An 18,641-nucleotide genomic window follows, 5' to 3' on the forward strand; every position below is an offset into this window, starting at 1 on the left:
TGCTTAAAAATCATTTTATTTTTACTGCTAGTCAAAATACAGTCACTCAAGCATATCCTTTGTTAATTTGAAAAAAAAAATGATAGTTTAACATTTATTATTAATACCATACCAAAGCACAAGATAGTGCACTTCTTACATAATCCAATGATTCATGCTGTGATTTTACCAATTTAGATGCTTCTTATTTACAGTTCAGTATACATGATATACCAGTACAATGTGACACTAACCTAGTATCAGTTAAATGGATCATTACTATTCTGTTTTAAAGAAGTTTGCAGGGTAAAAAGTATAATAAAATAGAAATGTTGATACATTTATTGATTGCATATGCTAAAAACTTTTATAAAATATCAAACATTGTATCATAACAGCTTTTACAAATTAATTCAATACATTCAAAGGTACAAAAATCAAATTATTTTCATCCACAGTTTTATCATATTCAGTTGAACAACAGCTACATCTATTATATAAAATGTATGGTAGTTGGCACTGATGGTATATATATCCTGAGCAAAAAAAAAAAACATACCTAATCAAAGAATACAAAGCTCACTTCTATAAATGTTATCTACTAGTAAGGCAAAGTCTCACTCAACAAACACTTTGGTAATGTATATCATCTGGATCCAAAATCTATGCAAGTTGGTCTGGGTTAGATTTAACTGCTCAATAACCCTGAAAATGTATGTTACATCCAGCATCAGAAGCAGGATACATCATCTATGTTTACTGATCACCAAAGAGTATATTGTTACTTTGAATGAACCTTCTCTAAAAAACTGGTCATTAATCCAGAAAATCTAAGTCAAATCAAGGATTGGTACCCTGAAACATTTACATGTACATACATCATCTTTGCAGGTTTGTTCAACATAGAGTTTATAATTACATGAGAATAGGACTGCTCAAAACACTTAATCTTGTGGAGTCCCCCATGTGGCGCAAAGGATAGAGTTTGTAATCTAGAGTCGCAAGTAAGGATTTAATCCTTAAGTCTCAGGTTCAAATCCACTGGGGATGTGGGGACCAGTCCTTCAGATTAGACCATATAAACCGAGGTCCCGCCTAGCAGTTGATGTGGGCACAAAAAAGATCCCTTACTGCTCAAGGCCCCGAGTGCAAAGTATAGGTCAAATTTTGCAGTTCTCCACCAGCAAGTAGTGGCATCTCCATATGGATGAAAAATTCTTGAGAGGGATGTTAAACAACAAACAAACAAAAACAAAAAAACACATGAGGAAAATGTAGATCAGGTCAAGCATCTGAAGTAAATCTGTTAATGTGCTTTAATCCATGCAAGTCTGTCCAGGTAGAGCTTAGGAATGAACCTTGCTCCTTAAATTTTAACTGGGATGACAATGCTAGGTATATAGTAAGAACTCATCTAGACTGTCCAGAAAATCTAAAAAATATTTAGCAATTTCTTACTTGCATGATTTAAAAAAATCTGCAGTCTAACATTATTTCGAAAAAAATTTCAACACATTTTCTAATTTTCAACAAATTCAATGCACGATGAGACGATTTAACATTTCTTAACCACATACACTGTACTTAAAGTGCAATATACATGCATTATACTGTATGTTAAATCTTTACAGTTTTCTTCAAGTACTCTAATAGTATATGAAATATGAAGATTACCAACAGTGATCAAGCTTTAAAGTCCATTCATTTGAAACAATACATAATTAGAGCAGAGCAAACACAGACCTCTAAAAACACCAGGTGCAATGGAGGAGAAAGCATTTCCTGCCATGTGCTCCATGACATGATTGGGCAAATGGAAAAATCCACAAACAATTCAGTGTAAACAATTTTGATGAAAAACATTAGTCAACATTCAACTTAATGATCGATTGAATTTGCTATAACAATTAATTTACACGTAAGTGTACACACATGTATGCATACTAGATGAATTATTTCACAATATCCAAAATTGGACAATAATAGTTTCTAATCTAGCTAGACAACAGGAATTTTTCATTATTACTTAAATTACATGAAACTATTGAAGTCTATGAGATACAAATTATATCTAAAAATTATACACATTTTAACAAGTGTTTACAGTTTAGTGTATTTATTATACACAAATGATGACTTAGTAATTATGACTTACTAGTAAAGTCCACAGATTGACTTCCAGATTTCAGCTCAAAGGCTTGAAGATTTTTTAGTGGCTCTTTCATCATTTTTTTTTTCACTGAATATTTTCATTTTTATTTTCAAGACGCTGTTTTTGTTGAGGTCTTTTAGCTGTTTGATGCAATCCAAGAACTCCAAGGGCAATTTAAGAACTCCTGAATTTCTTTCTTACCTGGAAAAAATAAAAATTTAAAAGTTTAAAATATATTCAACTTACATGAAGAAAACTAGTAAAACTAGTGATAATGTAATAGACCTTTCATATGTTCCAAAGCAGCTACATGTATCTAATTAAAAAATATAAAGTTTGAAGTATTTAGAGTCACCAGCATTCTGAACAAGGGATATGTGTATTTGACAGACAGATGAATGAATAGACTGATCACTATAGAGCACCTTAGTCTTTTTTCAATAATCTTTATATTAGTGAAAATCAAATAGGAACTAGAGTGTTTCAAGGAATGTATATGTCACCTGCTAGGTATCGTCATTAAAGAGGTAAATAAATCTAAGAGTGGTCAGCTATTAATTTAATATTAGCATGGAGGTTCAAGCATTTGCCTGCAAGGAAAAAAAAGATCCAAAAGTAGTTAAAAGACTGGGATAGATACTGGCAGTCAAAGAAAATATAGTTCCCCAGTCCTCAAATGAATAATTTAATTGAAATTATGAGGAATAACTATTTATCATTTTATTAATACACATGTAGGTGCTTCCAACAATCCTCGGAGGAAAGGAATTTCAGACTGTCTTTACTTTAATTGTCACTTTGTCAGTCAACACGATTCATTGTGGAATACTGATCCCAATGTATTTTCATAGTATTTAAATATAAGTTTGTGTGGTAACTGAATTTCATACAGTTTCAAAGTATAGTATCATGAGCTCAAAAACATATATAAATGCTAATTATCAAAACCCTGCCTCTCAAAATTATGGAGATATAAGGTGTGACAAACGGACAGACAGACACCAGGTAAAGTGATCTCTAAGTGTCGTTCTGCTCTGCAGTTGACACAAAAATGAAAGTCAGTCAATTTTTGACCATGTATATCACTTCAGTGATGAAAGGAATGCTGAAGTGGTAAGTCTATCCTAATTATTTGAAAATTGGTCAGAATATAATACATATGCTGTCCAGCCTTAATTTCATTGGCATAAAGCAGCACAAAATACGATTTTATTGGATGGTGCAACTTGTTTTTCTAGGGGGCACTGTTGCAACCCTGGAAAAGAAAACAGGACTGGGGCTTGCCCCTAGGGGGCACTTACTGACCGGAAGTAAGCAAACAACAGAAATAGCAATACACTAGAAATATGTCCATAGGACATGTATGCCCGCCGAGTGTATAGTAATGCAACATGAAATTTTGTGTTAGTGTATGAAGTTTGATGAGAATATCTTGAAAAGTTTCTCTAAAATTGAAATTGAAATCTAAAAAAAATGGATATAGATGATAAATTCTCACCAAATTATGTATAGATGCATAGCCTTAGATATCAATATTTTAAATGGTTTTAAAACCATGCAAAATGCAAATTGAAGGAAAGTGAGGTCAAGATCACAGGAAAGGTCAAAAGTTTTTGAAATAGTTGAATAGGTCTTACTAATTATATATGTATCAGCATATTAAGTTTGATAAAAAATATCTTGAATGATTTCTTTAAAACTGAGCTAGTCACAAGCGTGGCGCCATGGTTAGAGCGTCTGCTCTAGAGTCGCGAAGTAAGGAGTTGATCCTTATGTCGCAGGTTTGAATCCCACTGTGGGACATGGAGACCAGTCCTTCGGATGAGACCTTATAAACCAAGGTCCCATGTCACAGTAGGTGCTGGCATGAAAAAGACCCCTCACTGCTCAATGGCCATGAGTGCAGAGTATAGGACAGAATTTGCAGCTTTCCACTGGCAAGTGGTGGCGTCTCCATGAGTGTAAAATTCTCGAAAGGGACTGCAGATTACCTGTAATGATTGACCAAAATCCCTACTAGGCTTTAAACTCTTCATTCTTGACCTGTATTTCGTCAAATAAGATTTTTCCAGTTAATTAAGGTAAAATTACTAATTGTTAAAACTGTAAATGATTTTTTTTTTTTACCTGAGCCAGATTTTTACTTTTCTTAAAAGTGTCTGTATTTGACTGTTGGTTCCACCTATCTCAAGGAAATGATCTGTAACAGTAAATGTTAGAAATCATAATCTTTCTGTATCTACTATAATCACGAGAAAAGGTGTTGAAAATTAACAGATGGAGATAAAATCAGCAGTCATATTAAAGGCTTTTTTTCAATAATCAATTTATTAGTGAAAATCATAAAAGTATTAGGCAAAAAGGAAAAATAAATGTTGTCATTAATTAACCTTGCATATCTCTACAATTTTCTGATAAGAAAATTGTACCCGATAGATGCAGTATAATCACCCTTTGCCTGCCCCTAAATTAAATTATGAAATTTTGATAGATTTTGATCTAGTAAGCAATTATTTAAAACAAGGTTTTTTTTTAGAGGTGCCTAGGGTCGAAATTCATAGAAAAAAACCTACAAAAAACGTGAAAACCTATTTCTATCATACTGGTTTATATTTATTACAAATGTCCTCTTAGTCAGCATAGCCCAGAATGATAGACCGCAGACTCTCACCATGAACATTTTTAGTGTCCTGGTTCGAAACCATTTGTTGGCACATTTTTATTTTTTCAAACTTTTTACCTGTATAAACACTAAAGAACGAGTGCACTTATGGGCCCCGGTAAAATGTGAAAAAATGAAGAATTAAATTAAGCATAATTTTCCATCTCAGATCATTAATTGATATCTAAACCATAAGATTCAACAAATTTTATCGCTGAAATTCATGAATACACAAAGAGCAAAGCCATACAATGTGGTAGGGGTCAGCCGACATTCGTGATTTTCTATAGTAAATCGAGGACGGTCAATCATTTCAAAGCTTTTGTTTATTGTCAGCCTAACATTGTACAAACTTGTGTGATTGACAAAAAATGCATTATACATTTATAAAACTTGTGTGAAAGTAGGAAATTTGTACATGATTAGGCTTGTACTTAAAATATTAAAAATGTATGAAAAGTTCAATGTTTTTCCTATAACAAGCAAGAGCTATTTACCTGTATGACCTATGTTGAACCCACCCGTGGAATAAATTATTTAAAATACTGGTAGTCACGTGAGTTCTACCCAGGTAAACATTCCTCAAAGATGCTCACTGTAAAACATAACCACGTTTTGTATCATTATATCGAAGTCAAGCTGCATAGAGAAGTTTGTATGTATTTGGTTTTAGGAACACGGGATGGTTAGGAGAGTTTAGTGTCGTTAAAATGTCATCATAAATAAAAGTGTCAAACATTTTTAACATTCATGCAAGACAATGGTACTGGTATTGAAAGCCACCTAAATACACTTTTTTTCATTTTAAAATTTAAAGGAACTAATGTTAATACTTATTGTATTATTTCAAATGCAAGCACGCAAATTTCTTAGTTTGTTCACTATGGATACAGGTATCTATACAACTTCATTCTATTTTTTTCTCGGGTAAAATAGTACAAGAAGTATCATTCGGCAAACGCGCCTGTCAATGATCCACCATCAGATTGTTCAAGTGTCTGATTTAAATGTCTCCTCCCCTTGATTTAAATAAATGAAACTCAAAATAGGTTCGGTACGACTTTTCCGGATTTGGGGTATCTATAGGCATTTAAAAAACTTCATTTGTTTCAAATCCATGCTGATTTAGGTGATGTTTTAATGTGATTTTAATTAGAAATGTTCACTTGTATTTAACTATTACCAAAAGAGAACAATTTGGTAATACATTCTAAAGTAATATGGCACTGAAAAAGGGCCCATTAAGCATTGCTTAAGTGCACTTGCACTTTGATTTTTTAATACAGGCTTTTGCATTTTACTTAATATATTTTCTTCCTTAAATGCATGTTTGGTGTTGATATAAAAGACATCTATGGAAATGCAGATCATAAATTCTCTTTAACTAAACGCAATCAACCGGAACTAAACCTCATTGTAAGCACACTTTGTTCGAGGACATGAATCATTCACTTTGTGTTACTCGATACTGCAGGTGTCATGAAAAAAAATCATACTGAGCAATAATTGCTGTGTTTGCCTTTCAAGAACATAATGACATGTAATAGTACTGTTGTGCCAGTGGGAGAGATACTGTTCTATGCAGAGTAGATGCAGTTCATTCCTCAGGAAAAATGTGTGCATTGGCGATATGTTATGCTAAAAATGCATGAGGGTTTTCAGATTAGAAAAGAATGTGGTAAGGTCAATTAAGGTTTTATGTCCCATTGCCATTACTCAGTCAGACATCAAGAATGACCCTCAAACAAAGGATGTATCATTCTGTAAATACTGAGGTAGGATCACATGAACACACAGTTGAGTAGAATGAAATATATCGAGATAACAATCAGTATTCAAGCTCAAAAGCATCAAAAAATACAAAATAGGAGCAGAGCAAATACAGACCTCCAAAACATCAGAGGTGGGATCAGGTGCCATGGAGGAGTGAGCATCCCCTGCAGACCAGTCACACCCGCTGTGTGCTCCTTGTCACGACTGGGAAACAATAGAAAAATCCATACACAATTCAGTGTGTAAATAATGGCCTAACAATAAGTATGAAAAACGTCAGTCAGCATTTTACTTAATGATAAATTGTATTTGCTGACAAGGTCATTGTATCGACCATAGAACTTACAAAATGATGACTTTAAACAAGACTGCTGATATTCTTGTTTCAGCAATTTGTTTGTCAATAACTTATCTCCTTTTAAAAATTGTTCATACATAGAGGATGCTCTTGCGTATCGAATCAACTGAGAGATATAAACCCCGTATGCAGGTGATGAAGGTATATTGCTGAATAAGTAAGGGAAGTTGACGATTGAAAAGTTAAAGTCATCACGTTTATCATAAAGCTTGGTTGTTAGATTACCATTAATGTAGAACTAAAGCAATACATGAGAAACAAGAAACTACACACATGTGACCTAAAGTCAGTGACCGGAACATATATCGGTAAGCTTTTTCTAAAGACTGAAACCAATATTGGTCCTATAGGTCATCTCATATTTTTAACTAGAAGTGTTCCTTTGATATACTATATTTTACTTAATTTCTATAGACTTACTATACCCTGAAAAAAAAAAGGAAAACAGGAACTACCTGTTTAAATGACCCCGACCACCGAGGTTAATCTAAAGTTTGTCCCTGCCTACCTGAAAAACAGACTGCCTCGGGCAGTCAGTAATTTCCAACTCTGGTTTTTAGATGCTAAATGTTTAATATTTACAATTAAATGCTTATATTTACATTTTTAAATTCATGATAGATTGAGAAAGTCGATAAAATCATTTCTATATTAAGTCTGTATACTGTATAGGGGGAAAGTAACTCGCGGTGTTAATATTCGCTATATTCACGGTGTGAATAAATCCGTGAATTCAAGAAACAGTGAATAAGTTTTCAATAACCTACGTTATATTTGGAAATTTGAGAATAGACTACGATAGGTAAATATACGTGCAGTGCATGGTCATTTCAGTAATTACGAATCGTACCTGTCATTCAATTATTTTAATTATCACGCTTGACATTAATTTAGATCACCCAGCAGATAATAACCTGTATTTGTAAAAAAAAAAAAAAACTGTTTTAATAGCCAACGCTACATGTTTCATCAATCAAAACACTAGGGTCATGGGTTTTGAATACCCGTACGTAACTATGTTACGACGTGTATTTGTTACCTGCATTATCATGTTTTTATCGACATTTTGGTTTTAAAAATTCATTTAAATAACTATCGAACTTGCTGATGTATATATAAATCTACCCTGTTGTTCGTGAAGTGAATACATAACGCTGATTAATGCCTTCTAGCTATGCTATGGATTAAATGGATATAGACATTGAAGGGAGGTACATGTAACCTTAGTTATATACCGATTCCGCGAATTCAACAAACCGCGATCGTGTCAGAGGAGAGAAAAACATGAAAATTACAACCCCTGAAATTATCCCCTATACAGTACTTCAACCAAGAAATTAGTTGAAACTGGTTCCAGAAAAGAAGCTGAAAATGTTCAATAGTTTACAGACAATACTTGACACATGATGACTGAACAAGAACAGATAGCAATAAGTAATTTAAATGACTCAGGTGAATTATAACCTGTTCAATCTTAGATCCATCTTTTTTCTAATACGAGGGTTGATCCAAAAGTTCATCGAATTTAATTATTTCTAAAATTTTATTGTGATTTGATGAAAGCAAACAATAGGCATATTTATAATATAGAGTCATTATGCAACAATACTGGAAAATTTCACCACGTTCCAATTACCAATAAGGTCACATGAGCTTTCTGAACACTGATAGTTGTAAAATCCGGGGGAGACTTCGACGTAACGTCAAGTTAAGTATGTCATGTCATGTTATAGGAGCATCTCACCCTCATGTTCATTCAACTAAGTAATTCTACAGAATATTCTGCCTTTTTCTCCTTTTTTCTCTCAAGAAAAGCCTGGGTATCCACCAATCGACTTATCTTTATATTACACTCATATTTCAAAAATACTCCCCATCTTTCCATATGATGTTCCAATTTCAGTAGCAAAGTCAAGCACAGTACGTCAGCGGTCAACATCCATCAACGCTTAATTTGTCTACGAGAAAAACAGACCCTCCAAAAGCAGCCACACCTTTAATCAACCTCCATGGAAGTTCTATTGTTCTTAAATTTCTCACGCCACTGGAAAATCAGTTGCTAAATGCATTTTTCTCCAGCCTGTATCAGTAGTATACCCCTTTAAGTCAGAGTGTTCCTAAGATTTTAACGAAACTTATAACTTGACTGAAATGTGATGTTCTGTAACAATTAAAAGATGAACAAGAAATCATCAACTAATAATCTAAATATCAAGTTAAATCAGTAAAACTCTCACATACAGGTATATTAGTGGTCAAGCAATCGTAATAATGACAAAATTCTCATTTTATTTGCCACTTGGCGCAGGTTTTTTCTTATATCACGTATTAAGAATTAAAATGATAATGAACGAGTAAATGTCTCCCCTGCATTTTAAAACATCCTTTGCTATGGCAACTGCCATAGAGTTACTATCATTAATATTTAAAATATTTTTTTATTAAAAAAATTCAACAAGTGTCTATATTCTTATTTGTAATTTTCAACCACTTTCACTAATAAATAAATAAAATAAGAAGAAATTCCGTGAACTTTCGGATCAATCCTCGTACATGTCAGTCATTAAATTTATATAATATACAGTATGCATAAGGGAGACCAAATGTATTATTACTGCATTAAGGAGACCAACCACTATCCATATGTAAATCAGTATTCAACCACTTTCACTAATAAAAAAATAAAATATGAAGAAATTCCATGAGCATTTGGATCAACCCTCATACATGTCAGTCATTAAATTTATATAATATACAGTATGCAGAAGGGAGACCAATTGTATTATCACTGCATTAAGGAGACCAACTACTCTCCACATGTAAATCAGTATTCAACCGCTTTCACTAATAAATAAAAAAAAATATGAAGAAATTAGTGATGAGACATCAGTTAATTTTCATAATCGATCATCGGTTGGAATAGGTTACTGCTTCTGATGCGATTTCACCGATTATAATCGGATTTCTTCATAGTTTTGTATACAAAAAGCAGACTATTACAATAATTTCATTTATTTCTTTAACATGAATATATAAAATACATAATATATTATTTTCTTTGTTGTTTTGCTTCTTTTACACTTTCTAGACCTAAAAATATTTACAGTGGACACCCAACATGGCTGCCTAGTGGCAGAAAACAAACTTCAAAAAGTTGTGGGGGGAATTGATCAATCTATATTTAAGGTAAATGTTGACTAGGTTGCATATTTTATATCTCAAATAAAAGATACAATTAATATTTTTTAAATAAAAAGAATCAGCTGATTGATCAAACCAAAGAGCAAACGCAGATTTGGCAGAAAAAAAATTCACCCAGGGGTAAATTGAATGAGTCGGTCGGGTTATTACAGGAAACAAAAATAATTTTTTTTAGGCCCTATATATGCATCTTCGGTTCTTAATCACCTCTGCTTCATGCTAGTTGGCTAGTATCAGATGCAGATGCCATTTTCTTTCATTAAGAAGAAATAAATTTTAAACCAGAAATGGATAATTCTGGAATGTATTGTATTAGAAGTATGTTTCCGATGATCGATTATGAAAAACTATAATCGATCATCGGAATCGGTAGCATTTTTTTGTCAACAATCGATGTTTTCTGATTATCGGTACAACACTAGAAGAAATTCCACGAACTTTTGGATCAACCCTCGTACATGTCAGTCATTAAATTTATATAATATACAGTATGCATAAGGGAGACCAAATGTATTATTACTGCATTAAGGAGACCAACTACTATCCACATGTAAATCAGTATTCAACCACTTTCACTAATAAATAAATAAAATATGAAGAAATTCCATGAACTTTTGGATCAACCCTCGTACATGTCAGTCATTAAATTTATATAATATACAGTATGCATAAGGGAGACCAAATGTATTATTACTGCATTAAGGAGACCAACTACTCTCCACATGTAAATCAGTATTCAAAACAGAGATTTTAATACCCTAATAATTTACATGTTTAGTTACATGAACTAAATCTATTTACCTTTGTCATAACGCAAGAACTGCTTTACATTCAGCCAACTTTAACATTACACATGCATACAGTGTATGCCATGCATTAGGAAGACCAGATGCATTATTTCAACATTAAAGAAACCAACTACAATGGAACAATTAGACAGTATTCCAAAATGTTCATTCCAATACCATAGTAATTTCCCTTAATTTGTTTGTATCTAGATGACTTAAATCAATTTATCTCAGCCAGAATTGGAACAAAAAAACTAATCATAAAAGTGGCCAAACACATGAACAGACAGATGGACATGATGATTCCTATGCTTATATACACCCAAAGTTGCCAAAGTAGAGCAGATGCAGTGGTTAGAGCGTCTACTCTAGAGTCGCGGAGAAAGAAGCTGATCCTTACATCGCGAGTTTGAATCCCACTGTGGGACGTGGAGACCCGTTCTTCAAATGAGACAGAGGTATTAACAGAGGTCCCATGTCACAGTAGGTGCTGGCTCAATAAAGATCCCTCAATGCTCAATGGCTGTAAGTGCTGAGTATAGGACAAAAATTTGCAGCTCTCCACCGACAAGTGGTGGCGTCTCTATATGAGTGAAAAATTCTCAAGAGGGACATTAAACAACAAACACTATACACCCAAAACTTTGTTTGCAGAAGATTTTGTGATACATGCTTTACAAGTATACATATTGTTCATAAGGGAATAAAAATGCTATAATATATCATTAAGGAAAGCAACTGAAATTAAATGTGCACTTCTAATTGAACTAAACAAAATTACCCTTTGTCAGAATGTAGATTTATAAACAGGAAGGCTGTTTTTCTTCATTTTTTCCATGTCAGATTCAGACTGTTCTTGAAAAAATTCTGGCATACACCCTGTAAAAGTAAACAGTGCAGATAATAAAGAGCTTCTAAATAAACTGCATAATATTTAAATGATCCACTTAAAAGGGATAACAAATGCATTTAACTCCATCAAGGAGACCAACTGATATCCATATATATATAAATCAGTACATGTATTTTAATTGTGATATTTTAATATCCTAGTAATTTACATGTTTAGTTTCATGAAATAAATCTATTTACCTTTGTCCAATGACCAATGAGCACAAGCACTGATTTTTCCTCTTTTTTTCTTAACGGAATCACCAGGGCCAGTCTGCGGTCCATATGATTCTGGCATATGTACACTCTGTAAAATGCATATTTGTACCATGTACAGGCATATGAACAATATTTCTATACTACATACATGCATCATTAAACTTAATAATCTTTTTTTTCCAAAATTCATTATTCATAGTGTTTTGCTGTTAGCAAAATTCAACAAAAACTATACCATATATATACTTGCCTATGAGGTGGTCCACCTATAAGTCAGTTGTATTTTTTGAGGTTATTTTGGAGGGATTTGCTATTGACCCGCTTATAAATCGGTACAACTTTTTGCCAGAATCAATTGACAATTTCAAATCAATGCTCTGATGTTTTAACCTGGTTTCAAAATACTAATCTTTTTATGACTCACCTATAAGCTGGACATAGAGTATATACAGTACCTGCATTATACATGCATTAGGAAGACCAAATGCATTATTGCAATATTAAAGAGACCATTGTGGCAAATGAAATCAATGTATGAATTGTATTCAAAACTACGGGTGTACTAATTTGTCTGAAGTATATCATGATATAATGTGATACACAAAGACTTTAACAGGATATGTACATATACTCACATGCCTAAATGTAACAACAGGAATTATCGTTCTACAATAATTTATTGAAATTGCCAATATGAATAAACAAAAGCAAACTTTGTTTCGATTGTATGAACTTTAAGTTTTCTTTTTACACCACGGTCAGATAATCTAACTATCCCCCCTGGTTGGCTACCGGGTCATTCGTTAGACTGCCTTATCGGACATGATATTTACTGAAGATTTGATTTTTGGTACTGACTTTTATACTCAAAATAATGTCTTTAATTGTTTAATTTCTTGAGTTCAATATCACTTTGATGTGTTCAGGGTTTACTTTGATATGTACTGATGTGTATAAGCATGTATTTTCGATAATTTAAATTTCTAGTACAGTAATCGTCCCCAAGCTGCTGTTTCATTATCATGTCATAGTATCTCTGAGAGTGCATTTTATTAAAATCTGCAAATCACCTGGCCTGCGTAATTAAATTTAACTACCAAAAACAACAGCTTGGGACTAATAAGGTGTGATTATCAGCAATGGTCCCATGAAGCCTGTGCTAGACCTAACGGAAACGTTCAACAGAACGTAAAATTAGCATAATGGGATTATTGTGTACTAAGGTGTGAATTCAGCGGAGCGAGAATTTGTTGGACTTTGAGATAACGCATGTGTTTATAGCACTTGGAACCGTAAATCTACTTCGAGATAAGCGAGGTATTCGAGATTTCTGTGTTCGAGATACCAGGGTTTTTTAAAATCATAAATATAATAAAAACGGCCGGGACCATTGATTCACTTCGAGATATCCATGGTATTCGACATACCGGTGTTCGAGATACCGAAGTTTACCTGTATATCGATACATATCTAGATTAATGAATATATCGTATCAAAAACAAGAGGCCCATGGGCCACAACGCTCACCTGAGCACATTGGCTAGGAAAAAGCACAAATCACTTCAGTTTAAAGGGGAGGGGGCTTGGATTTTGCACTACCTGAGGATGCTTCCATATCAATATAATAAATGGCTTTACTGTTCTTGAGCAGAAGATTTTTAAAGATTTTTTTCCTATATATTCCCTTGTTAAAAATTTGATCCACCATTGTGGACCCTCCCTACCCCCCCCCCCCCCCCATCATTTATCATTTGAACAAACTTGAATCTACACTACCTGAGGATGCTTCCATATCAATATGATTAAACATGGCTTTTCTGTTGATGAAAAGATTTTTTCCTATATATTCCTATGTAAAAATTTGATCCCACATTGTGGCCCCACCCTACCCCTGGGGTTTATGATTTGAACAAACTTGAATCTACACTACCTGAAGATGCTTTCATATCAATATGACAAAACATGGCTTTGCTGTTCCTGAGAAGAAGATTTTTCAAGTTTTTCTTATGTAAATCTTTATAATCTTTATCTTATGTTCTTATGTTCTTATGTAAAACTATGATCCCCCATTGTGGCCCCACCCTACCCCCAGGGGTCATGATTTGAAAAAAACTTGAATCTACACTACCTGAGGAAGCTTCCATATCAGTATGACAAAACATGACTTTGCTGTTCTTGAGAAGAAGATTTTTGAAGTTTTTTCCTATGTATTCCTATGTAAAACTTTGATCCCACATTGTGGCACCACCCTAACCGTGGGGGTCATGATTTGAACAAAGTTAAATCTACACTATCTGAGAATGCTTCCATATCAATATGACTTAACAAGGCTTTGCTGTTCTTGAGAAGAAGATTTTTCAATTTTTTTTTCTGTATATTCCTATGGAAAACTTTGATCGCCCCTTGTAGCCCCACCCTACCCCGAGGGGTCATGATTTGATACAAACTTGAATCTTCACTACCTGAGGATGAATCCACATCAGTATGACTAATTGTGACTTTGTTGTTCTTGAGAAGAAGATTTTTCAAGATTTTTTTCTACATATTTCTATGTAAAATTTTGATCCCCCATTGTGGCCCCACCCTACCCCTGGGGGTCATGATTTGTATAAAATTTAATCTACACTACCTGAGAATGATTCCATATCAATATGACTAATTGTGGCTTTGTTGTTCTTGAGAGAAAGGTTTTTAAAGATTTTTTTTCTATAAATTCCTATGTAAAATTTTGATCCCCCATTGTGCCCCCCCCCCCTGCCCGGGGGTCATGATTTTGTACAAACTTGAATCTACACTACCTGAGGATGCTTCCATATAAATTATGACTAATTGTGGCTTTGTTGTTTTTAACAACATCTTGAAAACAATTTCAAGATTTGTCCTACATATTTCTATGTAAAACTTTGATCCCCCATTGTGGCCCCACCCTACCCCTGGGGGTCATGATTTGAACAAACTTGAATCTGCACTACCTGAGGATAATTCCATATCAATTTTTTTTTCTACATATTCCTATGTAAAACTTTGATCCCCCATTGTGGCTCCACCCTACCCCAGGGGGTCATGATTTGAACAAACTTGAATCTACACTATGTAATGAAGGTCTCACCTAAGTTTCAACTTTTACAGCCCAGTGGTTCTTGAGAAGAAAATTTTTAAAAGATACCACTAAATTTTCACTAATTCTTAATTATCTCCCCTTGAAAGAGGGTGTGGCCCTTCATTTGAACAAACTTGAATCCCCTTTACCCAAGGATGCTTTGTGGCAAGTTTGGTTGAAATTGGCCCAGTGATTCTTGAGAAGAAGATGAAAATGTGAAAAGTTTACAACAACAACAACAACGACAAAGACGACAACGACAACAGACAATGGACAAATTTTGATCAGAAAAGCTCACTTGAGCCTTTGGCTCAGGTGAGCTAAAAATAACTTAATTCCAATACATTTTGGGCAGGCGTTTTTTTTTATGTAATTCTGTGAAAAACTTGGGAATTTCAATCACCAAAGATTATATTTACCGGTAACTGTTTTGAATTAAAACTGATCAAAAATGACATAATCATGAAGGAGGTAGCACATCTTAATGATTATTACAAAATCATAACAAGAGGCCCAAGGGCCTTAACAGTCACCTGAGTATAATACAACAATTTAGAAGTTAAATACACTGATAGTTGAAGCTTTGTTGCCCTAAAGCAAGAGAAGTAGGAAGATCAGGATCAACAAAATAATTAGTCTAGTATTCAGTATCAACTCATAAATTAAGTTCTAATCTGTCCCCCACTTCACACTATGCAGACTATTAACAAACTATTAGTGACTCTGTACTATTTATAAACCCATATTAAGACCTCTAGCATTGACCTCTCTTATGGTCCTTGAAGAACTTTTAATAAGATAAGTTATTTTTGTCTCATTTTTATTTATCTATTACTTACAGGTCTACCTGTTTATTAAAACTATATTAAAACTAAGAAAGTACTTTTTTAATTATACGATAAACATTCTTGCATAATTATCTTATTCTATTAACCTTTCAAATACATTATTTAGAGTGATTAATTATCAAAGGTGAATGGAAAAGGGGAATATTTTCTCTCAGTAGAATACAAATTAATAGAGCCCTGCCCAGAACCAGAATGCTTAGACCAATGGTCCAGATGTTTAAAAATCTGGTAGAAATACGCTTACTCATATCATTTAAACTTTTACTCAGTTTGCTTCCAATATGCCCAGAAGCAGAGTAGAATTTCACAGGTACAATGCATTTTCACTACAGATTCAACAAAGCCTTACCCTATCAGCAGAACCCAAGACCAAGGGTCAAGAAATTTACAAATTTGGAAGAGTTACCCTCATCATCATAACTATGGACTTCAAAGAATTAACACTTTTCCACTATATTATCAAAAGCCCCCCCCCCCCCCCCCCCGTTATGCCAGAACCCCTGACCCTAGGACCACAAGATTTAAAAATTCTGTTCAAAGCTCCCATTTTCAACATAGCTAAGCAATTTATTTATCAGCTCAACACTAAGGAGCAGACAGGATTAATTAATAATTAATAGAATTAATGTTTTTTCACTATATAATCAATAGAGCCCACCCCCCCCTCAAGAACCCCCAAAACTGAGGCCATATATTTAAAAATTTTGGAAGAGGCATCCTTGTCTATCATAATCATGCACTAAGTTTGTTTATATAATCTCCAGTAGCAGAGAAGAAGATTTTCAAAGAATCAATGCATTTTCACTATATAATCTATAGAGCCCCGCCCTAACACCAGAACCCCTGACCCTGGGCCATGAAATTCACAATTTTTGAAAAGGCATCCTTATGCATCATAACCATGCACTTAGTTTGTTTAAATAATCTCCAGTAGCAGAGAAGAAGATTTTCAAAGGATCAATGCATTTTCACTATATAATCAATAGAGCCCCGCCCTAACACCAGAACCCCTGACCCTGGGGCCAAGAAATTCACAATTTTTGAAAAGGCATCCTTATGCATCATAACCATGTACTTAGTTTGTTTAAATAATACCCAGGAGCAGAGAAGAAGATTTTCAAAGAATTAAAGCATTTTCACTATATAATCAATAGAGCCCCGCCCTAACAGCAGAACCCCTGTCCCAGGGGCCATGGCTTTCACAATTCTGGAAGAGGCCCACCTCCTCCTCATAACTATGTACTTAGTTTATCACCTTAATGCCCAGGAGCAGAGGAAAAGACTTTCAAAGAATTAATGCATTTTCACCATATAGTCGATAGAGTCCCGCCCTAACACCAGAACCCCTGACCCTGGGGCCATGAAATTCACAATTTTGGAAGAGGTACTCTTGCTCATCATAACTATTTACTTAGTTACTTTATTTAATATCCAGAAGCAAAGAAGAAGATTTTCAAAGAATTAATGCATTTTCACTATATAATCTATAGAGCCCCGCCCTAACACCAGAACCCCTGACCCTGGGGCCATGAAATTCACAATTTTTGAAAAGGCACTTTTGCTCATCATAACTATGTACTTAGTTACTTTATTTAATACCCAGGAGCAAAGAAGAAGATTTTCAAAGAAATAATGCTTTTTCACTATATAATCAATAGAGCCCCACCCTAACACCAGAACCCCTGACCCTGGGGCCATGAAATTCACAATTTTGGAAGAGGCACTCTTGCTCATCATAATTATGTACTTAGTTCCTTTATTTAATACCTAGGAGCAGAGAAGAAGATTTTCAAAGAAATAATGCACTTTCACTATATGATCTATATAGCCCCACCCTGGGGCCAGAACCCCTGACCCTGGGGTCATGAATTTCACAATTTTGGTAGAGGGCTCCATGCTTATTACAATGATGCCAACAGTTTGACTGCTTGATGTCCAGGAGTAAAGAAGAAGATTTTTAAAGATTGCATTATTTTTGGTGGTTTTAGCCCCACCCCTCAGGCCCCAGGGGGGCAGGGACCATGAAATTCAAAATTTTCGTTCTCCTTCACCCATAGATGCTATATACCAAATTTGGTTGGAATTGGTTGAGCGGTTCCAGAGAAGAAGCTAAAAATGTTCAAAAGTTTACGACCGACGTACGACGACAGACAAAAACGGATAGCAATAGGTCACCTGAGTTTACTCAGGTGACCTAAAAATACATAGACAACTTTACTTAACATGTTGATTTTACAGTCAAGAAAAGTTTGAATTTGAAGTGTTATTTTTAAAGACGGTGAGACAAAAAATTAAAAATGAGTAAAAAACAATTATTATTTTTATAAAATTCATGCATAATGATTTATAAGACTTTTTTGACAGAATTGTTAAAGAATTCAATATATTGCATATCGCATTAAAAAATGTCTTTCTTTTTTTTTTGTTCAATACACAGCCCTAGCAAAAATGATATACAACAAGGACTTTGATTGGATTATTAACATTCATTCGACTAATCATAATTATTAACTGTTATTGCACTTTCATTTTCAAAATGTTGTTAGGTACATTGTTTGTTCACTCTTTTGCATTGATATTATAATTTATAAAAGAGTATTTTAGCAGAAAAAATTATCAATTTACCTTTCTTGGAATAAAGACATGTTGACCCTTGAGCTGAGATTTTCT

General features: G+C 34.0%; 1 long non-coding RNA gene across 3 annotated transcripts; it reads right to left on the bottom strand.

Moving 5' to 3' along the window:
- Positions 1-18,641, bottom strand: LOC133171575 (uncharacterized). 3 transcript variants are annotated; one of them, XR_009718819.1, is made up of 5 exons: positions 18,597-18,641; positions 12,006-12,111; positions 11,695-11,792; positions 4,259-4,331; positions 1-2,332 (listed from the first exon to the last, which is right to left on the bottom strand). It is a non-coding gene; the product is annotated as an uncharacterized LOC133171575 (long non-coding RNA). The 3 variants fall into 3 exon arrangements; XR_009718820.1 differs by lacking the exon at positions 1-2,332 and adding an exon at positions 3,593-4,122; XR_009718818.1 differs by lacking the exon at positions 4,259-4,331.

Source organism: Saccostrea echinata, unplaced genomic scaffold (genome assembly GCF_033153115.1).
Source record: "Saccostrea echinata isolate AGI-Se365-2 ecotype Australia unplaced genomic scaffold, CSIRO_AGI_Sech_v1 ptg000054l, whole genome shotgun sequence".
Taxonomy (NCBI): Eukaryota; Metazoa; Mollusca; class Bivalvia; order Ostreida; family Ostreidae; genus Saccostrea; species Saccostrea echinata.